The sequence below is a fragment of the Pseudophryne corroboree genome, chromosome 2 (assembly GCF_028390025.1).
Source record: "Pseudophryne corroboree isolate aPseCor3 chromosome 2, aPseCor3.hap2, whole genome shotgun sequence".
Lineage (NCBI taxonomy): Eukaryota > Metazoa > Chordata > Amphibia > Anura > Myobatrachidae > Pseudophryne > Pseudophryne corroboree.
Genome location: NC_086445.1, coordinates 983980804 through 984008677, shown reverse-complemented (window position 1 = coordinate 984008677; position 27874 = coordinate 983980804). Strand labels below are relative to the sequence as shown.

General features: G+C 43.0%; 1 long non-coding RNA gene across 2 annotated transcripts in view; it reads left to right on the top strand.

Moving 5' to 3' along the window:
* LOC135050173 (uncharacterized) overlaps positions 1-27874 on the top strand; it is a 386553-nt gene that overhangs the window by 37277 nt on the left and 321402 nt on the right. For both annotated transcript variants that reach the window (XR_010241562.1, XR_010241563.1), the window contains exons 3-4: positions 534-576; positions 10057-10099. This is a non-coding gene — a long non-coding RNA (uncharacterized LOC135050173). The remainder of the gene's footprint in view (positions 1-533; positions 577-10056; positions 10100-27874) is intronic.

Below are 27874 nucleotides of genomic sequence, written 5' to 3'. Positions count from 1 at the left end.
AGTATGGAACTCAAGCTACACTCCCATGACACTCCCCTGACACACCCATGGCACTCCCACAATATGCACACAAGTTAGAACAGTTCTGTGCGATCGCATTCTGACCACCCAGTTCCCAAATGAGACGTATAATGTGCCCCACTATGAGCGCTTATCCAGGATACATACAGTATAGGGTACAAATCAGTGTGATAACAGTGACAGCACAAGTGACTTTTCAATTTTTATTAGGGAACACCATAAAGGGAAGAAAAATAGGGGTCTATTCATGAAGCAGTGAAAAGTATGGAGAAGTGAGCCAGTGGAGAAGTTGCCCATGGCAACCAATCAGCTTCTACGTATAATTTTATTGAACACACTGTAACCCCTCTCCCACCACCCAGGGGAGCTTAATACTTATAACCGAGTGCCTCCACCCAAGCAGTCTATATATCAACCCTAGCTTGCTTGGGAAAGCTATGTTCAGTAGAGAATATGTACTGATTCACATGTGGGTTGTTTGATTTACCTTATTGCCTTCTTTTATTTTTCAGAGTTGGATGTTCTGGTGACTGAGAACACTTGTCCACTTCCACGGTAAGTATTTATTAATATGACTTTAATATATTCATATGTTATTGGTTTCTTCACAGATGTAACAATTCATTACCTTATCCACTCCGGGGAGTAAAATTAATATATATTCACTATAACTCACTTTACCAAATAATAATATCATATACACCCGTATTTTCATATCCATAAACTTCTACAGTGTATGCAATACAACAAATTGGTTATGACTAATATTATCATATATATATAATACATGCATCTATAATAAACTTACTAGTCTCAATGCAGTCTAATTGTCATAGTCAGGGTATACCCTTTGTTTATCGTTGGTGCACTGTTGGGGCCCAATTTACCTTAAGTATTCCTTATGTAGTTGTTGTAGTAGTTAGTTCAGGAAAACCTAATTATTGGTATTGTTCATAGATAATAGAGGTGCCTATAGGTACACCCTCTGTCTTATCCTTTTCCATGGAAATATTATGTAAGGTGCTGAAAGTCCACTAATAGTAGCGTATATAGAGCCTAGAGTGGGCTCAATGAACAGATCTCGGCTGCGGAATAATACAGTCTCAGACACTCAATTGGAAATGAACATATCTCTGGGTACATATATTAATATCCTCTTTATTAATGCGGATTACGGGTTTTCCAACATCCCTATACTTTTATAAGTATCTGAATTTAATTTCCTCCGCTAAATATAACAACAGGTTCCCTGACCGGGAAGGCGAAATGGTGATTCCACTATAGCTAGCTCTTCTCAGAAATATGTAGATATATCCAGAATGCCTTAGTGATATTTCTCCCCCAAATTCTTACGTAAGATAGAGTCAATGAGGATACTTCCACCTCAATTATTTTATTATCCAATGTACCCGGTGAGGATATCACAGTAGGATTTTGGGGGGACTATACTATATAGTCACGGTGTTATGGTAGAGATAATTTTTTTTTTTTTAGATATATATGGTGACTCATATAAGCAATGTTATAGTATGGTAGGATAAGTCTATGCACCGTCTTCACTTTAGTTACGCTTTACGTGGTTCGCCAAATTGAAAACCACTCTTCTTACGTCCCTCCAGCCCACTGTACTAATCTGGTGACAATCCTATATACTTAAACTTAAGGGGCTTTTACTCCTTCAATTCCTTCCTCTCAGGTAGAAGGGTTATTAAATGGTCCTTCTTGTTTCCGGCTAAAGTTAGTTCGGAATAAGGATGGAGTAACAAATGTGCGGGTTATATTCAGCTACTGTAATTAAAAGGTACTATATTTATCCAGTACTGTATAATAGCTGTTAATGGATACTCCTTAGCATTGGTTATTACTGCTCCTTTCAATGCAAAACAGCCACGGCTTGAGGAGTTTACATATATGAGAATAAATATTGATCTGGTGAGAGGCTTGGATAATTTCCCTTCAATGCAGATCTCTTAGATAGGTAAAATCCCTCTTCTATGAAAGGATTATTGGTGTTAGTACTAATGTTCCATCCCCAATCCTTATATGGGGTTGAGGTACAGCCTCCCTCTATCTTCTTTATGCATACACTCCCCTATCTGGGAGGGGTCACTTTCCTGAGCTGCCTCTCATAGGGCGTTACCGGGCGTTACCGGGCGTGGCCGGGGAGGTGATCACAGGGCCCATACACTTATTAACGGATCCTCAGCTCCGTCATCACTGTGGAGCCAGCTCCGTTGATGTGGCATCTGAGACTGGGACTCTCCGAGGTCATGTGAGGGCCCGCACACTCGACTCACCGGGGATCAGGTAACTTAAGTCCCATGCAGCTAGGGTGTAGAAGGCTATTCTCCTCCCCTCAGCGCGTCCTCTATATCCATACTCCGTCCCCTCATCAGCTGTGTTCTCTCTCCTTGCGCCAAACTCTCGCGCTCCTAGCGGCTTGTTAGCCCCCCTGCTGAGCGGCTCGTGCGGCCGCGTTATCCAGTTGTCCGTTCCCCTTCCTTCTTCAGCAGCGCGAGGGCTTCCAGAACAGTCCACCAAGTCCCCTCGTGCCACCCAATTCACATCAGTACCTATATTTCTATAATAAACTATAACTATAATATCCTTTACACAGTAACATACAGTATTATTGGACTGGTAACAATACATATCCTCCCTATCAGTTATTAACACAGCGTTACATTCTCCCCCTGGTGATTGGCACTTATGAAAGGAGTGAAAATCACCATATAATTAATAACAATACTGATTCATCTATTATTTACACACACTATAACCAAAATATGGCCATGACCCTATCAAACTAGGATGTATTAACAAAGGAACTTCCGTGGGAGTGCCTAACTGTTCATAAGTTAAAATTCTTGGGGGTTTCCGAACTCTTTGAGGTCGAGGTGACATATGTAGTCCATCCGACGCTACATCTACTCCGCCTGGGGTATCGTGTAACAATTCAGAGTCTTCTCTTATTTCCCAACTTTCCTCTGTAACTTCCCCCGTAGGGTTTTTATCAATAGCTTCGGAGTATTGATAAGTCAGCTCTGGAACAATTTCTTCCTGTAAACAGTCTTGGTCTTGATAAAAACATCCTGAGGCATATTCATCATTAGTGTCACTATTCTCAGAGTGCATTATATTTCCATTACCCTGATCGATGTTTATCTCTGTGGAACCACCCCTCTCACTCATAGGACTTTCACATCCAATATTCTCCCCCCACCGTATATCTTGGCCAATGGGGAGCAAATGCCGCCGATGATATGTTACATGGGGCCCCGGTCCATTTTCAGGGGCCAGTTGGTACACTGGAAGATCGGAAAGTTGGTTTACAATAATATAGGGTTGGGATCTCCAACGATTTGTCATTTTCTGTCTTCTTGGGGCTCCTAACATTCGGATTAGCACTCTATCCCCTGGAAACAGTCTGTTTTCTTTTACATGCCTATCGTACCTGTTTTTATTCCTTTCCCCAATATGTTCAGCTGAGGATTGAGCCAGATTATAAGCATCTCTTAACTGCTGTTGTAAGCGCTTTACATATTGATGATGTGAAGATACCTTAGGGGAATTTACTTGCGTCCCCAGACATACATCGATGGGCAGTCTAGCCTCTCGGCCGAACATAAGGAAATAGGGAGTATACCCCGTAGACTCATTCTGAGTACAATTGTAGGCATGAACCAAAGAAGAGATACACTGTTTCCATCGCCATTTCATCTTAGCATTTAAGGTTCCCAACATATTTAAAAGTGTTCGGTTAAACCGTTCAGGTTGAGGGTCGCCCTGGGGATGATATGGAGTTGTTCTCGATTTCTTTATCCCACAACATATACATAATTCTTGAATGAGACTACTTTCGAAACATCGACCTTGGTCGGAATGTATCCGAGCGGGTAACCCATAATGTTGAAAAAATCGCTCCCACAGGGTCTTGGCAACAGTCATTGCCTTCTGATTCGGAGTCACATATGCTTGCGCATATCGCGTGAAATGATCTGTGACTACCAGTACGTTCCCTTCCTTTCCTTCCGGCCCTTCCAATGACAGAAAGTCAATGCAAACTAAATCCATGGGCCCATCGCTATGAATGTTTACTAGGGGGGCAACTTTCATAGGTAAAGTCTTTCGAAGAATACACTTCCCACATGTCCACTTCCCATCAATATCCTTGTTCATAAAGGGCCAAAAGAATCGTTCCGATATCAGAACTTGCGTCTTCTCATACCCGAGATGACCATGCCGGTCATGCAGCTCCATCATCACCAATGGTTGATATATACATGGTAGTACTATCTGCCACTTATCCCGACCATCTTTCCTTAGACTGTGCCGATAGATTATGCCTTCTCTGATACTCAATCTTTTTGACTGTTGAAGAAGTACTCTGGATTTTGAGGACAGGGTTCTATAATTTATAGCATATTGAGGGTTTTCCAGCCATTTAAGGATAGGCATTATATCAGGGTCGGCCCTCTGATCCTGAGCCAATTGGTGGGTATTAATAATTTCCAATCCATCCATTTGAGACCTTGTTACTCTCTGGTACTGAGGTGGTATGGCCTTATCAGAAGCTCCAATCATGCGGATAGCTGCGATATGTGGATATCCAGTGTTACCGACCTGATGGCATAGTCCCCTGACACCTGCAGCTGGAACTTCGATCCACTCATTGCTATCCACCTTTTCTGTTGAATGGGGCATTCTGGACAACGCATCTGCATCCTGGTTGGTGATTCCTGGTCTATATTTGATGGTAAATTTGTAGTTATTTAACGCGGCCAGCCACCTATGACCAGTTGCATCTAATTTTGCTGTAGACTGAATATAGGTCAAGGGATTATTGTCAGTCTGTACTAAAAATTCCACTCCATATAGATAGTCGTGAAACTTCTCCGTGACTGCCCATTTGAGAGCTAGAAACTCTAATTTATGTACTGGATAATTTTTTTCACTATGAGATAGTCCACGACTTACATATGCAATAGGTCTTAGCTGATTATCATCAAGTTGATATAATACTCCCCCAAGTCCCTCAAAGGAGGCATCAATGTGGACCTCATAAGGGAGTTCTGGATTTGCATATGCCAGCACTGGAGATTTTGTTAGACTTTCTTTTAGTTGATGAAAAGCCTCTTCGCATTTTTCATCCCATCTTACTCCAAATGACTCTTTAGGCTTTAAATACTTTGTCTCATAGTTAATAGAAGAACCTATCATTTTCCTCGTTGGTGGATAGCCTCGGGTCAGATCAGTTAAGGGACGGGCAATCTTAGAATATTGCGGCACAAATTTTCTGTAATAGCCGCAAAATCCCAGAAAGGATCTCAGATCTCGGAGATTATCAGGTCGGGGCCAGTTCTTTACAGTTTCCACCTTAGCTGGATCAGTAGCCACTCCTTGCCTACTTACTATGTGACCAAGATACTTTACGGATGACCGACAAAGTTGGCATTTTTCAAGAGATAGCTTTAATCCTCTGGCAATTAATCGATCCACTACTTTGAGTAGGCGCTGGTTGTGTTCATCAAGGGTTCTTCCAAACACTATGATGTCATCCAGGTATACTAGTACTTCCCTGTAACACATATCCCCTATTGTCTTTTCCATGGTCCTCTGAAATGTAGCAGGAGCACCAGTTATCCCCTGAAGCATCTTGAGAAATTCAAAGAACCCGATGGGGCAAATGAAAGCAGTTTTAGATCTATCATTAGCGCTCATCGGTATCTGATAATAACCACTCCTCAGATCTAATACAGAGAACTACCGACTACCCTGAAGACAATCAAGTGCTTCATCAACTTTCGGGACAGTATATTGGTCTGGCACGGTGCGATTGTTAAGGGTGCGATAGTCAATGCATAATCTAATTTCACCGTTCTTTTTCCGAGCTACCACTATGGGAGAAGCGTATTGGCTCTCAGAGTCAGCTATCACATTATTTTCAAGCAGTCCCCTGAGATGCTTCCTCACGTCCTCGAAGTCAGCTGGTGCCAAACATCTAGATCTTTCTCTGAAAGGGGTCTCATTGTTTAATTTAATGTGATGTTCAACCCCTGTAGCAGTGCCTAAATCCCATTCACTTCTGGAGAATGCCGACTCTCTCAGTAGTAATTGTTCTATAAGAATTTGTTTATTATCATCGTCAATATCACTTCCCGTAAAACAAGCTTCTAACTCCAACTTTGAAACAAGCCGTACTCCCTCCTTGAGTAAGATGACATCCTTTTCTCCTGTCGCCATCTTTCCCTCCACCCATTGACTCCGGCATTGAGGGTGGGTACCTACCGACGCTGGCTTCACACCTTCCAATATTTCCTGCTCTTGCTTATCACACCATTGTATAAGGTTCTGAAACATATTTGTATTGGTGCCCACGATTACTGGCAACTTCCCATTGTCCCCAGGGGAATCCGGACATACCAAGGCTACTAATGGAACTGTTTTGTTAGTAGAACTCAATCCTGGATCAAACGTGATCTGGGTAACCACATACCCCAGATATGGGTAACGTTGTTCGCTCAATCCCCATATAGTCAGTCCACTAAGGGGTTGAATGGGAACATCAGACAGATGGTGGTTGTACAAAATGTTTTGGTGGGTGTGGAAGAGCCCACATCTTACCAAACAGAAGAAATTCCTATATTTGGAGCACTCTTTTGATGATTAGATATGTGAAAAAGATGAAAACTGTCTATAATTAAAACTTAGCTTTTATTTATCCAATACTTAACTAAAATGAAATAACAGGGGTATACTAGACGTATCAATTGATTATTCCCCTTTTAAACAGTGGTAAAAATATGAATAAATCAAGAAGAGCAAATGTTATCATCTTGAAATTATTTATATATTTTGCTCAAAAATGGGTGATAAGAGAAATGATAGTAATCTATCAAACTTATCCAATAAGCAGCAGTAATCACAGAAATTAATGACAAAAAATGATAGTAATCTATCAAAAATATCCTGTGAGCAGCAGAGATGATATTGGTGATATAAAGTCTATGCAATCAGAAAGTTTATAGATAAATTCTAATTCAATATCTCATATAAGATCACATCTGATAATAGCTGTTTAGATTACACCTGGCAGATAAATGCTGCTATACATGTGAGATCAGCTTCTCCCCATATTTCACAATGTTAATCTGTGTTTTGACATCTCTTCCATGTCAAAAAGAAAGTACTCTCCATGTCCGTTAGAAAATGCATAGTTACAATTAAGTTTTACTGCAACACTCTGTCTCCAAAATAATTCATTTGTATCTTGAATGAAAGGCTAACACACTAATGTTGTTGTTAGGTATAATCTAACAAATGCAAAAAAAGAAAAAACGGAATTGTGCTGGCATGGATAGTAGAAAATTAGATAGTGACACTCTAGTCTGCTAGTCCCATCTGCTGTCTAACCTCATCCATGAGCGGAGGAAAGATGAGATTAGGACCGTCGACTGCGTCACGGAAAAAAGGTAGAACTGGCACACTGGCTAGAGACCCCAACGTGGTGTTAGATGGGCCCTGATGCTTATGAGCCTTGCAGGGTCCTAAATGCGCCACTTGGGTCCGAGCCAGAGTCCGAAAATGAAATGAAAAGGCCCACAGTAATAGGCTAGATCACAATTGTGTTAATAAAACTGCATCACTTAAACACATTTAAATTGTGCAGTGAGATTGCACAGAACAGACCTGCTCCTAATGAAAAACATGGCAGTTTCTACTATCCATGCCAGCACAATTCCGTTTTTTCTTTTTTTGCATTTGTTAGATTTCTCTTATCACCCATTTTTGAGCAAAATATATAAATAATTTCAAGATGATAACATTTGCTCTTCTTGATTTATTCATATTTTTACCACTGTTTAAAAGGGGAATAATCAATTGATACGTCTAGTATACCCCTGTTATTTCATTTTAGTTAAGTATTGGATAAATAAAAGCTAAGTTTTAATTATAGACAGTTTTCATCTTTTTCACATATCTAATCATCAAAAGAGTGCTCCAAATATAGGAATTTCTTCTGTTTGGTAAGATGTGGGCTCTTCCACACCCACCAAATCATTTTGTATCTGGTACACTATTCCTGGGAGCACCTCCAACGTCAGAATAGTTGCCCATTTGGGCTTAATATATATTTTTTCTGTTTAGTTGGTTTTTTGAGATTCAGTCATTTAATACAATTAGTCTGGTGCAGGGTAAACCAAGTTTTGCCAGATGGTGGTTGTACCAAGATTCGAATATTATGGACACTTGTGATCCACTGTCCATCAATATAGTACAATCGTGACCATTGATCATGGCCTTAGTTATAGGTGCATGTCCCAATAAACTATCGGGAACAGAGTGGGACCATTGTGCACTCCCCATAGCTCTAACTTGTATTATTGGGGAGTCTGTGAGGGGTCCACAGCACTCCCGTTGGAGTTTCCCCCTTCAGATGACCTTCTTCTTTCATTGTTGTTAATTCCCCTCCTCTCAGACCCCCTTAGGGGGCATTCAAATGACCGATGTCCAAACTGCCCACAACTATAGCACTCGTAGGCATTTCTATAGTCACTTCTTCTATCTCCTCTTCCTACACCCAACAGCCTATTGGGGGCTCGTTGTTGGCTAGTCTGCAGAGCTATAAGCTGGTCGATTTTCTTGTTCTGTTCTTCTATCATTCTCAATAATCTGTCATCCACAGGAGGGGGATCAGCAGTAGGTAATACAACTTTAACCTTTTTTATAGACTTTTCTCGGTTTTCCATTTGGACTTCCTCCAATTTGACATCTCTGACTAATTCATTCAAGGTGGGGGGTCGAGCTGGAGTCATAGTACAACGAAGTTTCTGAGCTATCGGACTGTTGGTAAGAGCCCCTTTCAAGATTTGTCTTAATCGCCTCTCATCCACGACGTCTGATGTAAGTCCTCCTTTGTCCACAATCTTATATATTAACTGGTCCACTCTATATATAAATTGGGTTAACGTCTCTCCGTAATTTTGATAAGTGCCGTTCAGCCTGGCCAACATATCTCCAACATCTTCCAAGGTTCCAAAGGAGAAATCCAAAGCCTCAATATATTCCCGTAAAGTGGCATTGGGGTTGCTCCTCCTGGTCGCTTGGATCACCCTCATGGCAGGCCCACGCAGACTCTCCACCACTCTCTGCTTTCTTATATGCTCTGGGCATTGCCATTCCTCAGAATGTTGGATGGCAGCCTCCCTCCACATATCGTATGTTTCTTCTCCTGCGGGTACAGGAGTAATTCCCGAGAATATCCTCAACCTACGATATCCTCCTTCAAAGTGCCATCTTTCCAGATGGCTAACCACTTTGTCGACTACAGCTTCCACCTGGGGTTCTGAGCTGGTACGTTGTCGGGATGCAGCATGGGTTTCATCACGAATCATATAGGATCCAGCAGAATTAACACCAGTGATATGTTCTCCTGCCCCTTGATCATCTCCATGGGTGACCTCTTCCTCTTCTGACCTTTGTCCTTCAGGCCATATTATTTGGATTTTCCTCCCAGATCCTCGTTCCAATATGATCATACCAGGAAATAAAGTCCGGTCCAATACGTCCTTACCACTGAGGAGCATAGCAGACACTTCTCCATTCTGCTCCTTCCATTTATCCACGATACAGGGATAACTTAGCCCATAGACTTGCTCCATAAATTTCAATTCCTCTTCTTCCTTGACGGTGGAAAGATTCCCAACCAAACTCAGACTATAGTTAACATGCACTCCCTTCTCTTGGCACCAACGACTGATATCTTCCTCCGTAACCTTCTCCATCACGACACTATATTCCTACAGATAGTTAGTCAACAGAAGACGCTGGTATAATAGAATCTCAGCAGTGCCTCCAAAATGTAACCCCTCTCCCACCACCCAGGGGAGCTTAATACTTATAACCGAGTGCCTCCACCCAAGCAGTCTATATATCAACCCTAGCTTGCTTGGGAAAGCTATGTTCAGTAGAGAATATGTACTGATTCACATGTGGGTTGTTTGATTTACCTTATTGCCTTCTTTTATTTTTCAGAGTTGGATGTTCTGGTGACTGAGAACACTTGTCCACTTCCACGGTAAGTATTTATTAATATGACTTTAATATATTCATATGTTATTGGTTTCTTCACAGATGTAACAATTCATTACCTTATCCACTCCGGGGAGTAAAATTAATATATATTCACTATAACTCACTTTACCAAATAATAATATCATATACACCCGTATTTTCATATCCATAAACTTCTACAGTGTATGCAATACAACAAATTGGTTATGACTAATATTATCATATATATATATAATACATGCATCTATAATAAACTTACGAGTCTCAATGCAGTCTAATTGTCATAGTCAGGGTATACCCTTTGTTTATCGTTGGTGCACTGTTGGGGCCCAATTTACCTTAAGTATTCCTTATGTAGTTGTTGTAGTAGTTAGTTCAGGAAAACCTAATTATTGGTATTGTTCATAGATAATAGAGGTGCCTATAAGTACACCCTCTGTCTTATCCTTTTCCATGGAAATATTATGTAGGGTGCTGAAAGTCCACTAATAGTAGCGTATATAGAGCCTAGAGTGGGCTCAATGAACAGATCTCGGCTGCGGAATAATACAGTCTCAGACACTCAATTGGAAATGAACATATCTCTGGGTACATATATTAATATCCTCTTTATTAATGCGGATTACGGGTTTTCCAACATCCCTATACTTTTATAAGTATCTGAATTTAATTTCCTCCGCTAAATATAACAACAGGTTCCCTGACCGGGAAGGCGAAATGGTGATTCCACTATAGCTAGCTCTTCTCAGAAATATGTAGATATATCCAGAATGCCTTAGTGATATTTCTCCCCCAAATTCTTACGTAAGATAGAGTCAATGAGGATACTTCCACCTCAATCATTTTATTATCCAATGTACCCGGTGAGGATATCACAGTAGGATTTTGGGGGGACTATACTATATAGTCACAGTGTTATGGTAGAGATAATTTTTTTTTTTTAGATATATATGGTGACTCATATAAGCAATGTTATAGTATGGTAGGATAAGTCTATGCACCGTCTTCACTTTAGTTACGCTTTACGTGGTTCGCCAAATTGAAAACCACTCTTCTTATGTCTCTCCAGCCCACTGTACTAATCTGGTGACAATCCTATATACTTAAACTTAAGGGGCTTTTACTCCTTCAATTCCTTCCTCTCAGGTAGAAGGGTTATTAAATGGTCCTTCTTGTTTCCGGCTAAAGTTAGTTCGGAATAAGGATGGAGTAACAAATGTGCGGGTTATATTCAGCTACTGTAATTAAAAGGTACTATATTTATCCAGTACTGTATAATAGCTGTTAATGGATACTCCTTAGCATTGGTTATTACTGCTCCTTTCAATGCAAAACAGCCACGGCTTGAGGAGTTTACATATATGAGAATAAATATTGATCTGGTGAGAGGCTTGGATAATTTCCCTTCAATGCAGATCTCTTAGATAGGTAAAATCCCTCTTCTATGAAAGGATTATTGGTGTTAGTACTAATGTTCCATCCCCAATCCTTATATGGGGTTGAGGTACAGCCTCCCTCTATCTTCTTTATGCATACACTCCCCTATCTGGGAGGGGTCACTTTCCTGAGCTGCCTCTCATAGGGCGTTACCGGGCGTTACCGGGCGTGGCCGGGGAGGTGATCACAGGGCCCATACACTTATTAACGGATCCTCAGCTCCGTCATCACTGTGGAGCCAGCTCCGTTGATGTGGCATCTGAGACTGGGACTCTCCGAGGTCATGTGAGGGCCCGCACACTCGACTCACCGGGGATCAGGTAACTTAAGTCCCATGCAGCTAGGGTGTAGAAGGCTATTCTCCTCCCCTCAGCGCGTCCTCTATATCCATACTCCGTCAGCTATCTCTCCGCACACCGCTCCGTCCCCTCATCAGCTGTGTTCTCTCTCCTTGCGCCACACTCTCACGCTCCTAGCGGCTCGTTAGCCCCCCTGCTGAGCGGCTCGTGCGGCCGCGTTATCCAGTTGTCCGTTCCCCTTCCTTCTTCAGCAGCGCAAGGGCTTCCAGAACAGTCCACCAAGTCCCCTCGTGCCACCCAATTCACATCAGTACCTATATTTCTATAATAAACTATAACTGTAATATCCTTTACACAGTAACATACAGTATTATTGGACTGGTAACAATACATATCCTCCCTATCAGTTATTAACACAGCGTTACATTACTTTATAAATGTTACCTCAACCCTGATTGGTGGGCATGGGCAGAGTCGGACTGGCCCACAGGGGAACAGGGGAAACCACCGGTGGGCCCCAAAGCCTGTGGGCTCTCCTTCTCTTCTAGCGATCAGGTTCCAGACTCTATCCTGGTGCACTTCAGTTATGCATTATACATATGTTACATTATATTTCACAAGAATATGGTTTATTATATATTTACCAAGGGGTACAGAACATGTACTCTGTAATGGTTTGCCAAACCTCTGTGGTGGCTGGCCATTCCCCCACTGTAGCCTGGCCACACCCATAAGCATGGACCCCTACAACAGCATTCCCCCGGTGGGCCCTTCATGCCCCAGTCCGACATTGGCCTGTGGGCAACTTCTTCTCTGGCTCACTTCTCCACACTTTTCACTGCTTCGTGAATAGACTCCATAGACTCTTACGGGTCTATTCATGAAGCAGTGAAAAGAGTGGAGACGTGAGCCAGTGGAGAAGTTGCCCATGGCAACCAATCAGCTACTCTGTATAATATTATAGTATGCAAATTATAAATGTTATATCAATGCTGATTAGTTGCCATGGGCACCTTCTCCACTGGCTCACTTCTCCACTCTTATCACTACTTCATGAATAGGCCTCTTATTCTCAGAGCCAAACGAGGTGCAGTCAATACAGCATAGCTCCCAACTTCTATTACCTACAAACAGTGGGCATGACCTATTAGAAAGGGGGCATGGCTTCACTGGAATGCTGGTGATGCAAGCCACGCTCCATTTTCCGTCACTATAGGGGCATGCGCACAGCGTCTATTCAACGCTGCTCTGCTAGGCAGAACGAGTGACAGGTGCCTCCCAACTGCCCCACCACCACCACCAGTGGATACTGCTGCCCGCGGGTGGGACAGCGGGACAGTTCCAAAAAAAGGGACTATCCCGCGAAAATTGGGTCAGTTGGCTAGGTATGAAATAGAAAAAAAATCTCACACTCAAAAAAAATCCTTTTCCTCTCTCTTTTTGTTGAAAGGTTAATTCTCATTTAGCATGAAAGCTTCATAGTCCCACACTTCTTTTTGTCAAAAAGGTAATGCTCACATGCTATGTACAGTAGTACTGCAACACCTTTCTATGACCACTTAACTGACAATTTTCCCCCCAAAAAAATACTCAGAAAATGTCTTTTGTGAATTAGGTGAAGAACATGTATTTCAACGTATCCAAAATGATTTTAGTAAAAATAAATAAATAATTATATATATATATATATATATATATATATATATATGCAAATAGATGGTATAGCGCCACTTGTGAGGCGAAAAGTCACATATATATATATATATATATATATATATATAAGCACAATGAAGCTGCACTCCAGGACTTAATTCAAATAAACGGGTCCAGTCTCCCGATTTTGATGTGCAACGTTTCGGTTTTAATCACAAACCTTCGTCAGGTATATACATACAACAGAACAAGTCTTACCTATATAACAAATGAAATCACCAGGTGCAGTGCAGTCCAGGAAGCCCCAGAGTTAGACTTCCAGCTGATGTCATGCAGCATGGACTAATTACGTAACAAGAGAGTGTTAACCCTTCACCACACTACAGACATGGAAATGAATGAATGATGTTTAATATTCAAACGAGATTTTGTAAATACAATGATCATCCAGGATAAAATGCAACAAGTTATATCAAAGATTATATACGAGTATGGCAATCGGGGAGATTATACAACACCACATCACAATTGACTTAAATGGTTAACCAGGGGGAATCAATTAGATCAATTAATGAAAACATGTAGAGATGAAGAAAAACATCACCGAAAACTGCTGTAAGAAAGTGTTTCATTTAACCCCTTGGGTGTTAGTGTTGAGCCTGTCAATTCACTGTGCGTCCCTTTGTAGCAAGAGCCTAGATCTGTCACCACGTCTCCTGCTTTCCGGGACCATGTCTATCATTTTGTATTTTAATGAAGACAAAGTGTGTCCTCGTAACTTAAAATGTTTAGAAACAGGTTGTTCGGCTTGTTTGCCTTCAAGCGCGGATTTAATAGCGCTCCTGTGTTGGGCCATGCGTACTTTAAACATGCATGTGGCATTCCCTATGTAGTATAATCCACAGGGGCAAATGATACAATACACCACATAGTGTGAGGTACATGTGAAACAATGTTGCAGTTTGATTCGTTTGCCAGAGTGCGGATGTACTATAGTGTCTCCTGTTTCTAGGTATTTGCAAGTGGTACACCCTATACATTTATAATTACCCGTTTTTTTGGTAAGAAAATGTTGGGGTGCCTGGGAGTCAAAATCAGAAATGTCACTGTGCACAATCATGTCACGAATACTACGTCCTCGTTTATAACAAGGCATTATCCATTTCTTGGACAAAGATGGTAGGTCAGGGTCAGTTTGAACAATAGGCCAAATACCCTTCGCCTTTGAATATTAAATGTCATTCATGCATTTCCATGTCTGTAGTGTGGTGAATGGTTAACACTCTCTTGTTACGTAATTAGTCCATGCTGCATGACATCAGCTGGAAGTCTAACTCTGGGGCTTCCTGGACTGCACTGCACCTGGTGATTTCATTTGTTATATAGGTAAGACTTGTTCTGTTGTATGTATATGCCTGGCGAAGGTTTGTGATTAAAACCGAAACGTTGCACATCAAAATCGGGAGACTGGACCCGTTTATTTGAATTAAGTCCTGGAGTGCCGCTTCATTGTGCTTATATTTGCAACCTGCAAAGTTAATTTAGAGGGCACCGGGCAAGCTGACTGTGATGTTTATTTCATGAGTGCCGAATACAAATACTGTTTATATATATATATATATATACATACACATGTGTATATATATATATATATATATATATATATTTCTCTAACGTACTAGAGGATACTGGGGTCCATTTAGTACCATGGGGTATAGATGAGTTCACTAGGAGCCGTGGGCACTTTAAGACTGTGATAGTGTGGGCTGGCTCCTCCCTCTATGCCCCTCCTACCAGACTCAGTTTAGAAAATGTGCCTGGAGGAGCCGGTCACGCTGAAGGAAGCTCCTGAAGAGTTTTCTGCATTTATTTTCTATGTTTGTTATTTTCAGGCAGGGCTGGTTGGCACCAGCCTACCTGCTTCATGGGACCTAGGGGGGGGGGGGGGCAACCTCTTGAAGGGTTAATGGTCCTGTTCCCCGCTGACAGGACACTGACCTCCTGAGGGAACTTTTCGCAAGCCCCACCATGGTGAGCGTACTTTCCCGCAGCACGCCGCCACTCCTAAAAGAACCAGAGGAATGAAGAGTGGTGAGTACTGAGCCGGAGTCCCAGTTAGCGGGGCGCTGGCCATTATGGCGGCACAAGGGTACGGAGATGCACGGCTTCTAAATGGGGCAGAATGCATCTCCAGACACAGTACACATCTGCGTCTCAATACACTGTACTCAGTACCCAAACTGGCAAACACAGCCTTAAAACAGTTCTGCTCCATTTTAAGCACAAAAATTACCTCAGCAAGTATAAAAAAAGCGGGAAGAACGCGTGCCATTGAAGGGGCGGGGCTTCACTATGAGAGGATCCAGCAGCTCATCAGCGCCATTTTCCCTCTGTAGTGGACACAGACGCTGACTGACAGGGACGCGCAGCTCCCCTAGTGTGACTCCAAATTACCTCAGCAGTACCAGGGGGTTATAGCCGGGGGGGTGCGACTGTGTACTAAATCCCCTATCAGGGTACTTAGTCTGCGACCCGGCTAAGCTTGGCATTAGCGATAAGGGCGAGGTGGGGGCTGGCTCGAAACAACTCTGTGTCTCCCTGAAGGGCTCTTTGTGAGTTACCTGTGCTTAAACTTTTCCTGTGTGTGTGTTCTGTCACATTTATATTATGTCAGGCAACGAGTGTGTTTCTTGTACAGCGGAGTGTTCCTCTTCACCAGGAGGCTCACTACTGGTTACTCAGGGTTCACAGAATAGCGGGCTGAACCGGAGTGGGTTAATTCTCTTAAAGGAATGCTCTCCATTCTTTTTACAAAATTGGCCCGAAATGAAAAAGAGAGGCAATACTTAAAACAGACTGTGGATGAGTTTATGAACAGAGACTCAGTCCCCAAAACAGTGTCTCAATCCCCTCCCATTTGTCCGCAAAAGCGATCACTGACGCTGACAGGTCAGACATGGAGGAGGGGGAGCTGGACTCAGAGGCGGGGGGGGGGGGGGGGGGGTGCAGCTCTGTCACAGGGAATGCAGGCTATCAGAGATGTTCTGCATATTCCTCATAAGGTGTCAGAGGAGTGTGAGGAATCTTATTTCAATGTAAAAAAAGAAGTCCTCGGTCACTTTTCCTGTGTCAAAGGAATTGAATACCCTGTTTGAGGAGCCATGGGTTAATCCTGATAAAAAGTTTCAGATCCCTAAAAGGTTGCTCTCATCTTTTCCTTTTCCTCTGGAGGGTAGGAAAAAATGGGAAAAACCACCGATAGTAGACGCATCAGTCTTTAGGCTGTCACGTAAAATTGTATTGCTTGTCAGGTGCGAGCCCGACTACAATTCTTCAGTCAGATCTGGTCAATTTCGTACCAGGATCCCTGGGTCATAGATCTTATTTCCTAGGGCTACAGACTGGAGTTCCAAAAGCTCCCACCTCACAGATTCTTCAAATCAGGCTTGCCAGTTTCACAAGAGGCAAGTATAACGTTACAGCATGCCATCCAAAAACTGGTACAGACTCAGGTCATTGTTCCAGTTCCACCTCATCTACTAACGAAGGGGTACTATTCCAACTTGTTCGTAGTACCAAAGCCGGACGGTTCGGTAAGACCAATTCTGAACCTCAAGTCTTTAAACCCGTACTTACGAGTGTTCAAATTCAATATGGAGTCTCTGAGAGCTGTGATCTCAGGTCTGGAGGAGGGAGAATTCCTAGTGTCTCTGGATATCAAGGATGGCAGAGATGATGTTTCTACTCCGCAAGCAGGGAGTGAACATAATTCCGTACCTGGATGATCTCCTGATAAAGGCGCCATCCAGGGAAAGATTGCTGGACAGTATTGCTCTCTCAACCAAACTCCTCCAGGATCACGGGTGAATTCTGAACCTTCCGAAATCTCACCTAGAACCAACATGGAGGCTCCCGTTCATGGGAATGATACTGGACACGGAGTCGCAAAAGGTGTTCCTTCCATTGGAAAAGGCATTGGTAATCCAGTCGATGGTTCAGGATGTCCTGAAGCCAACCCGGGTGTCAGAGCATCTATGCATTCGCCTTCTGGGGAAAATGGTGGCATCTTACGAGGCACTTCAATACGGAAGGTTTCACGTAAGACCCTTCCAGCTTGATCTGTTGGACAAATGGTCTGGATCGCATCTTCACATGCACCAGAGGATCCGTCTGTAGCCAAAGGCCAGGATCTCCCTTCTGTGGTGGCTACTGTCTTCTCACCTCATCGCAGGATGGAGGTTTTGAATTCAAAACTGGATTCTGTTAACCACAGACGCAAGCCTCAGAGGTTGGGGAGCAGTCACTCCGGGGGTGCAGTTACAGGAAAGATGGTCAAGTCAGGAAGTCATCCTTCCAATCAACATTCTGGAACTTAGGGCCATATATAATGCCCCTCTGCAGGCCTCACATCTTCTTCAAGATCGGGCAATTCAGGTGCAGTCAGACAATGTGACGGCAGTAACGTACATAAACTGAAAGGGCGGAACGAAAGCAGAGCAGCAATGTCAGAGGTGTCAAGAATTCTCCTCTGGGCAGAAAGAAATGCTGTGGTGTTGTCAGCGGTCTTCATTCAGTAAACAACTGGGAAGCAGACTTCCTCAGCAGACATGACCTGCACCCGGGGGAGTGGGGCCTTCACCCGGAAGTGTTCAGGTGCTATACAAGTCGGTGGGGATATCCACAGATCGACAGGAGGGCCTCTCGTCTCAACAAGATGCTCAGGCAGTATTGTTCCAGGTCAAGAGACCCACAGGCGCTGGCGATATAGACGCCCTGACAACTCCATGGGTCTATCAGATGGTGTACATGTTTCCTCCACTTCCTCTGATCCCAGGAATTCTAAAGCGAATAAAAAGGGAAAAGGTTCAAGCAATACTCCTTGCTAAGGACTGGCCAAGAAGGGCCTAGTACGCGGACCTTCTGAAGATGCTCCTCGAAGATCCGTGGCCTCTAACTCTTCATGAGGATCTTCTGCAACAGGGCCCGTTTGTCTATCAGGACTTACCGTGGCTACGTTTGATGGCATGGAAGTTGAACGGCTGATTCTAGCCAGGAGAGGGATCCCTAACAAGGTTATCCCAACTATGATCCAAGCCAGGAAGGGGGTAAAGACTAAGCATTACCATCGTATTTGGAAGAAATACGTCTCTTGGTGTGAGAGCAGAAATTATTCTGTGGTGTAATTTCATCTGGGATGTTTCTTGCTTTTTCTGCAGGCAGGCGTGGATGTGGGCCTGCGTCTAGGCTCCATAAAAGTCCAGATTTCGCCCTTGTCCATTTTCTTTCAGAAACAATTGGCTTCTCTCCCTGAGGTCCAGACGTTCTTGAAAGGTGTTCTGCACATCCAACCTCCCTTTGTGCTGCTCACGGCTCCGTGGGATCTCAATGTGGTGTTGCAGTACCTCCAATCGGACTGGTATGAACCGTTACAGAAGGTGGATGAAAAATATCTTACGTGGAAGACCGTCACACTGTTGGCCTTGGCTTCAGCAAGACCTGTGTCGGAGCTGGGGGCTTTGTCTCACAAAAGTCCCTATTTAAATTTCCATGAGGACAGAGCTGAACTCAGAACTCGTCAGCAATTTCTTCCTAAAGTGGTGTCCGCATTTCACATCAACCAACCTATTGTGGTTTCGGTTGTCACTGACACCTCTGCTACTTCAAAGTCTTTGGATGTTGTGAGGGCTTTGTGAAAAGAACAGCTCGTCACAGAAAGACGTACTCGCTGTTTGTTCTCTATGATCCCAATAAGATTGGGTGTCCTGCTTCAAAGCAGACAATTGCACGCTGGATCAGACTTACTATCCAGCATGTTTATTCCACGACAAGTTTATCATGTTGAAAATCTGTACAGGCCCACTCTACTAGGTCGGTGGGTTCTTCCTGGTTGGCTGCCCGGGGTGTCTTGGTTTTACAGCTCTGCCGAGCAACTACTTGGTCAGATTCGAACACGTTTGCTAAGTTTTACAAGTTCGATACTTTGGCCTTTGAGGACCTTCAATTTGGTCAATCAGTTCAGCAGGAGCCTCAGCACTCTCCCACACAGTTTGGGAGCTTTGGTACATCCCCATGGTACTAAATGGACCCCAGTATCCTCTAGGATGTAAGAGAAAATAGGATTTTAATTACCTACCGGTAAATCCTTTTCTCGTAGTCCGTAGAGGATACTGGGCGCCCGCGGGAAGGGAAGTCAGAGGGACCTCCTGGTCCCCCTGAGAGTGGCAGCTGCAGGAAGTTTCTGTTTCCTGCAGCTGCAAATGCTGTTTATCTCACTGGTCGTATACTGTACAACCAGGTAACTTAAGGCACTTGCTGGTATGGTCGCATCTGATGTGACCATGTCAGGTAAGTGGTTAAAGGGTAGGATGACCATATTATCCCTTTAACCTGGGACAATCATGAATTACACAGGTTCTGTGGCTGCTTAAAACCAGCCAGCCACAGAACCTGTGTAAGTCATGAGTGTCCCAGGTTAGAGGAATAATATGGTCAGCCTATTAAAGGGGGACCAGTATGATATACCGCCGTGTGGTATCCCGGCGCTCAAAATACCGATGCTAAGATACCAAACATAGAAAGACCGACAGGGTTGAGTTAAGGGTCTTCTACCCTCTGCCCACTCACCTAACCCTCCCTGCCTGCTACCTAACCCTATGCTTCCCAGTTTGTGCCATACCTTTTTCACCCCCCGGAGGTGCCTAAACGTATACCCCCCTTTCTGCAGCCTAATCCTAACCCTCCAACCCCATAGCCCAACCCTAACCCTCGGAGGGGGGTGCAAAACCCTAACCCCTCCTCTTGCAGCCTAACCCTCACCCCACGGGACACAGCCTAACCCTAACCCTCCCCTGCAGCCTAAACCTAACCTCCCACCCCTCCCCAGCTTACCTCTGCTGCTTCATTCTGGACCTTCGGTTGTCGGGATTCCGGCAGCAGAATCTTGCTCCCTTTTTGGATTCCAGCATCGGCATTAAGACTGGTGTCGGGATTTCGGCGTCAGTATTTTGACTGCTGGATTCCTGACAGCCGTGATCCCTACTGCATCCCGTTAAAGGATAAAGGTATTTATTAATGCAGAGCACTCACATTTAACAAATAATTAAAACCAGGGGTTAATTCAGATCTGATCACAGCAGCAAATTTGTTAGCAGTTAGCAAAACCATGCGTACTGCAGGTGAGGCAACATAAATATTGGTACCCCCCTATATTTAGACAAATCTATGTATGTGTGTATATATACGTACATATATATATATATATATATATATATATATATATAAAGAAGTTGAAATAAGGCGGCACTCAGGAGACTTAAAAGCGGTGAAATCAAAGGGTGCTTTATTCAACGTTTCGGGGATCGTGACCCCGTCTTCAGGACACACATAGTGAACACATTGTGAAAACAAACATTAAATACCTTACCTGGCGCCTCCCCGGCCGTCCTCGCCACGCCGATGGTCAGTTTCCGGGATCCCGGCTTCCGGACTCCAGCGCGATCACATGACCGGAAGCCTGCTCACCAGGCTGTCATTCAGGGGCGTGGGGGATCGTTGCCAGGTTACGCCTGTCAACAATAACAAAACACATCACGTATAGTGCAAAAAATAAACCAATTGTGCCAAATAACTAATTATAAGAAAGGCTAGTACAATCACTGCCTGAACGAACATCTGTGGTAATAATACAATGTGAAAGTGCACTACATATAAATAATATACATATTCCAGTGAAAACAGACAAATATAAAATATTAAAAACAAAATATATAGCAGCATAGTGTTGTGTCTTAACGCTATACACCTGATGGGTACAAAAGACCCTTAAGGTCTATATTTCAGCTTAACTAGTATTTGCCATCTCTGGCTTTTAAGGCATATTTGCCCTATGGCTTACACCTCAGTCCTATCATTAGCTTATAATTATATATCAAAGGACCGGGTGATTGGGCTAATGTGCTATATGTCATGGGATCCACCGACCCATCTACTATACTAGTGTACACACATATATAGCTCCATTATTGCAGTTCCTTAAATAAAATTGCTCATACCCAGAGACTCATTTAGACCTCTGGGGCTGAGTGCATTGAGAGTCAGGATCCATCTGGTTTCCAGCTGTAATAAATGTTTGGCCCTGTCGCCACCCCTTATAGAAAACAGGGCCTGATCTATGATTCGATATCGGACAGTGGCAAGGCTGTGTCTGGCATTAGCAAAGTGCCTGGCTACAGGCTGTTCGCTTGTGCCCGAAATCAAGGCCGCCCTAATGGCGGACCTGTGTTGCGTCATTCGAACCTTGAATCTGCATTCAGTTTTCCCTACGTAATATTGTCCGCAAGGACACGTAAGCAGATATACTACAAACTTAGAGTTGCAGTTGACTGACACCTTGATGTTGATCTCCTTTCCAGTGTATGGATGCTGGAAAGAATCTCCCGGGATCAGGAAGTTGCATGTGGTGCATCCACATTTGTAGCAACCGTATCTCTGTTTCAAGAAATGTGAAGTAGGTGTTGGTTTTTTAGACACATCAGTCTTGACCACTAGGCTCCTGATGTTTTTACTTCTCGTATAGCTAGGCATTAATCTACTATTTTTAAACATCCAGAGCTCAGGGTCCGACTGAATAATGGGCCAAAGTTCCTTAGCTTTTTTGGTAGTATATATACTCGCTGTGTTATATTGATTAACCCATGGAATTACATCACTGCTGTGTATCACGTGTCTCAGGTTGATACACAACTTGAAGCAATGATATCTAAATTTCAAGATAGAGGCTATCCCAAAGAGCTGTTGATACAGGCTCGACAGAAAGCACTTAGCCAGCCTCGACAGTGCCTGCTGGAGACTAAAACCAAAAAATCCAGCAGTGATGTAATTCCATGGGTTAATCAATATAACACAGCGAGTATATATACTACCAAAAAAGCTAAGGAACTTTGGCCCATTATTCAGTCGGACCCTGAGCTCTGGATGTTTAAAAATAGTAGATTAATGCCTAGCTATACGAGAAGTAAAAACATCAGGAGCCTAGTGGTCAAGACTGATGTGTCTAAAAAACCAACACCTACTTCACATTTCTTGAAACAGAGATACGGTTGCTACAAATGTGGATGCACCACATGCAACTTCCTGATCCCGGGAGATTCTTTCCAGCATCCATACACTGGAAAGAAGATCAACATCAAGGTGTCAGTCAACTGCAACTCTAAGTTTGTAGTATATCTGCTTAAGTGTCCTTACGGACAATATTACGTAGGGAAAACTGAATGCAGTTTCAAGGTTCGAATGACGCAACACAGGTCCGCCATTAGGGCGGCCTTGATTTCGGGCACAAGCGAACAGCCTGTAGCCAGGCACTTTGCTAATGCCAGACACAGCCTTGCCACTGTCCGATATCGAATCATAGATCAGGCCCCGTTTTCTATAAGGGGTGGCGACAGGGCCAAACATTTATTACAGCTGGAAACCAGATGGATCCTGACTCTCAATACACTCAGCCCCAGAGGTCTAAATGAGTCTCTGGGTATGAGCAATTTTATTTAAGGGACTGCAATAATGGAGCTATATATGTGTGTACACTAGTATAGTAGATGGGTCGGTGGATCCCATGACATATAGCACATTAGCCCAATCACCCGGTCCTTTGATATATAATTATAAGCTAATGATAGGACTGAGGTGTAAGCCATAGGGCAAATATGCCTTAAAAGCCAGAGATGGCAAATACTAGTTAAGCTGAAATATAGACCTTAAGGGTCTTTTGTACCCATCAGGTGTATAGCGTTAAGACACAACACTATGCTGCTATATATTTTGCTTTTAATATTTTATATTTGTCTGTTTTCACTGGAATATGTATATTATTTATATGTAGTGCACTTTCACATTGTATTATTACCACAGATGTTCGTTCAGGCAGTGATTGTACTAACCTGTCTTATAATTAGTTATTTGGCACAATTGGTTTATTTTTTTGCACTATACGTGATGTGTTTTGTTATTGTTGACAGGCGTAACCTGGCAATGATCCCCCACGCCCCTGAATGACAGCCTGGTGAGCAGGCTTCCGGTCATGTGATCGCGCTGGAGTCCGGAAGCCGGGATCCCGGAAACTGACCATCGGCGTGGCGAGGACGGCCGGGGAGGCGCCAGGTAAGGTATTTAATGTTTGTTTTCACAATGTGTTCACTATGTGTGTCCTGAAGACGGGGTCACGATCCCCGAAACGTTGACTAAAGCACCCTTTGATTTCACCGCTTTTAAGTCTCCTGAGTGCCGCCTTATTTCAACTTCTTTGCATACACGGGCTGCAGGCCTGGATGGAGGGCACCGGAGCGTTTTACACCACCAGCTGTATACCAGTGAGTGCCGGACTTATTCTAAGGGGGGGTATAGCGACCAATTTTGTCTATGTGAATACAATTTATTCACATAGAAAAAATGTTTCACATAAAAAATTTTATACAACAAAACTCTTTAATATATGGGATAAAAACATTGTACACATAAAATATATTACCAGTTAAAATATATAAATAAGAAGATTATTGCTTAACTAGGTATGTGGTCACTGCCAGGTTGCAGTGACCACATACCCAGTTAAGCAATAATCTTCTTATTTATATATTTTAACTGGTAATATATTTTATGTGTACATTGTTTTTATCCCATTTTTTAAAGAGATTTGTTGTATAATTTTTTTTTTTATGTGAAACATTTTTTCTATGTGAATAAATTGTATTTTATTTTTATATTCATCCACCTACAGTGTGAGCCTTTATCTTTTTAAGACACCGTTGGTCGCTATACCCCCCCCCCCCCCCTCCCTTGTGGTTTTAAGTTCATACCACAGGGAACCGCCATCCCTGTTTGGGCGTCAGCAGAGGCCCTTTTGAATATTTAGGGAGTGTCAATTTTTACTTGCATGGTACATAATATACTTTGGCCTGTAATCGTTGGTAAACACAAGTGGCACAATAATTCCTTTATATATATATATATATATATATATATATATACAAATGCGGTTCAATCCGGCACTCAGTATATTATGGTCTCCTTGTATGCTCGCTCTGGTGCCCTCCCTGGGTCAGCAACCCTGTAATAGTAGGCAAGAAGGATGGGCGGCACTCTCCAGACTTCAAAGTATCAAAAAATGTCCTTTAATCCTACGTTTCGGGCTTGCGCCCGTCGTCAGGGACAATCATACACGATTGTGTAAGCCCGAAACGTAGGATTAAAGGACATTTTTTGATACTTTGAAGTCTGGAGAGTGCCGCCCATCCTTCTTGCCTACTATATATATATATATATATATATATATATATATATATATATATATATATATATATATTGAGAATGCTGATTTATATACAGGAATGAAAACTATACCTTAAACACACCTTAAATACACTTTACCATGGAGCCGCTGCGGCCGCTATACTTAATACACACTCTACGTACTTTGTACGCTATTAGTGTACAGAGTCCCTTACTGTGTACGTACTTTGCGTACAAACGCCGTGCTGATGGTACAAAGTACACACAGCGCGTACACACCAAGAGATACACCACAAATCCTTAACAACAATGCAAGCGATAGCAATAAAACTTTAAACCTTAGCAGGGAAAGGAAAAACACGACACCGGTTTGCTATTTAAAATGCTGGGTTCCGACACCACAGCGTATTATTACAGAAAGGGGGTTACAATATAAATAATACGATACAATACAACAGAATAATGGCTACAGTCAATGGTACATACTTTTGGTTTCGCCTGCGCTTCCTGGTCCGTTCCTCGGTCATCTAATAGATAACTTTGTGAGTCTTGTGTCTGACCAGGCCTGCAGCAGGCTCTCTTTATACAATTCATCCAAAACTTAACACAATGGATACTGTAATCTCTTTGTCCATTGGACACAGGGATGGTCATTTACAGTACAGGAGAGGTCATAGGTCGGTTTGAATAGGTGGGCGATGTCTGTTCCAACTGCTCTTGTGGGTGGTCTCCTCTGGATTCCCGCCGCATACATAATGTACAGTAAATACAGTTTATATCTATATTCTGCTCCTGCACATAACTATCCGCAGGAACATGCAATCTTTCTCAAACCAACACCAGAATGTTACCCTTAAAATACCCTACAGCTGGATACCAAACACCACCTTATAACCTTGTTCTGTCCCCTCCTATCCTGTAAAGGTGAATCCCTTTGTTCTGTTACCATTTAAACTGCTGTTACTTTCTGATGCGGTGCAGGGAGGCTATGTGTAGATTGTGCACTATTTGGATTAAATATGTAATGTGTTTTGATAGCTTTCCATGCGTTCACAAACTCTACCGTAAATACCCATACCACGCCCTAATGCGCAGGACCGCGGGAGCGACCATACGCAAATTGCGGATATGTGCATGCACGGCAGAACAAGTACGCACGCGGGGGCCATCTGTGTGTAGTTTGTACATAATGTGTGTACTGCAGTATTTTTCGACTTTGACAGTCCACCCTTTGGCAGTCACCAATAACTGCCACTATCTAATCACTAAACAGAAAAATATCTATACAATATCTACAGAAGTTTGGATGGTCGGGGGAGAGTTGTAGGTGGGAAATGTATGACCTAGTGGGATAGCAGGAAGCATGTATGTATGAATCCATGTCTGAGGGGCATGTATCATCATGCCGTATATGTTCCAAATAAGCTTCGAGGTATTGCGAAGTATACATTAAATCCTTCTCATCCCGTATTAAGGGTCTGTAAATGGGCCAACAAACACTACCAAGCTCTTTTCGGCTTCTTGTTAAAACAAATGGGGTGCACATTTAGTTGATGATACATGGAGGGGGAAACATATGTGAGTGCTTGTATATGTGGATATCACCTGTCGACTATGTGTGCTGTTAACTGGAGGTTGCAGAGATGAAAATAAGACACATATCTAAAATACATTCACATAAACATTTTGGGTAGGGCTGATGTCTTTTCCGGATGGACGTATCTGGGCAGAGGGGGAAACAAAAGAAAAACGGGTGAAAGAAACAGGCCATGAAATTCATTTGCAATCCTTATCATAACACTGTCTCTATGGATGGGTCATAAATTAAATCTGCTGCTAAAACAGCGCCCTCGCTCCTTAGACTCATCAACTTTGTGCCGTGCTTGCGCCGCGTCAGAATTCGAACACACCTAAATATCAAACCAATAATTATGACGACTTCCAGGATACAAAGGAGAAACTTCCCTACACTCATGATGACATTTTGAGCCCACTCTCCTAAACCTGAGAACCAATTTCGTGGGTTCAACCATGAGACCTAGCCGGTCAGTTCATTACTCACAGTCGCTAAGGTAAGGTTGTGCTTCCTCCTGAACTCCCACTTCAACTGCAAGATATCGTCCATCTTTTGATCAATGATCTCCGTGGGGTCGTCAGTGCTGTTCGTAATGTACGTACAGCACTTTACACCATATTGAGTTGCCAGAGTAACACAGTACCCACCTGTCACGGCTGTGATATAATTAAGGACCATCCTGTGCTGAATCAGTTCCTTCTTGTAAGCTTGTAACTCCCTTCCCGTATACCTGAAGGTGTCTTCATCCATCTCAGTGATATTATCTATCAAGTTCGCTAGCGCATGGATATACCTATAATTTATAATTCCTCTGGCAGTACGGGTGATGTCTAATGCGAGAAGGAATTGATCAAATCAGAGGCTACGTGCTCTGTCCTATCTATGAGGTGTCTCTTGATGATGTGTTCATAGTGAGTGTGAGTATAAGGAGCCTGAGCACTGCGGTGAACGTCTTTCATCTTATCATGGGTTATGGTCATGACCTCTGGCAGTACTCTCCCAATATAACACAATCCCTCTGAGCTCGGGGCAAGCCACTTGTACGCCTTCCTCCCACATATGAAATAGGCATCATCTGGGAGAACATAGGGGACAAAATATAACATCACCATATTACAAAATTTCCAAGTAAAGAAACCAATCCCTAGTTCTCCCATCTGCTCAGTACAAGTATCGGGCTGGATGATATGAGCACAATACCCTGGCGATACTTTTCCAACCCACATGGTCTTGCTTCCACGAGTATACCTATACCGAAAATACCTCCCACTGTTGGCTATTTGGCGTACAAGTTCAGAGTCTATGGGTATCCTATCAGCTCTGTGTGAAAAGGTAATTGTTTATTCCACGTCACTTCCCAATTTCCCGGTTTTCGGTAATTGGAAATATTAAAACACAATAAGGACCTGTCTACATGATACTGGTGGAGCTTCAAACTAGGGGGCCTAGAAATATTGAATTTCTTGTCCACCGGCCTCCCACCCCGTAATTCGAGTACCTCATCTATTGCTAAAGGGTACGGTACTAATCC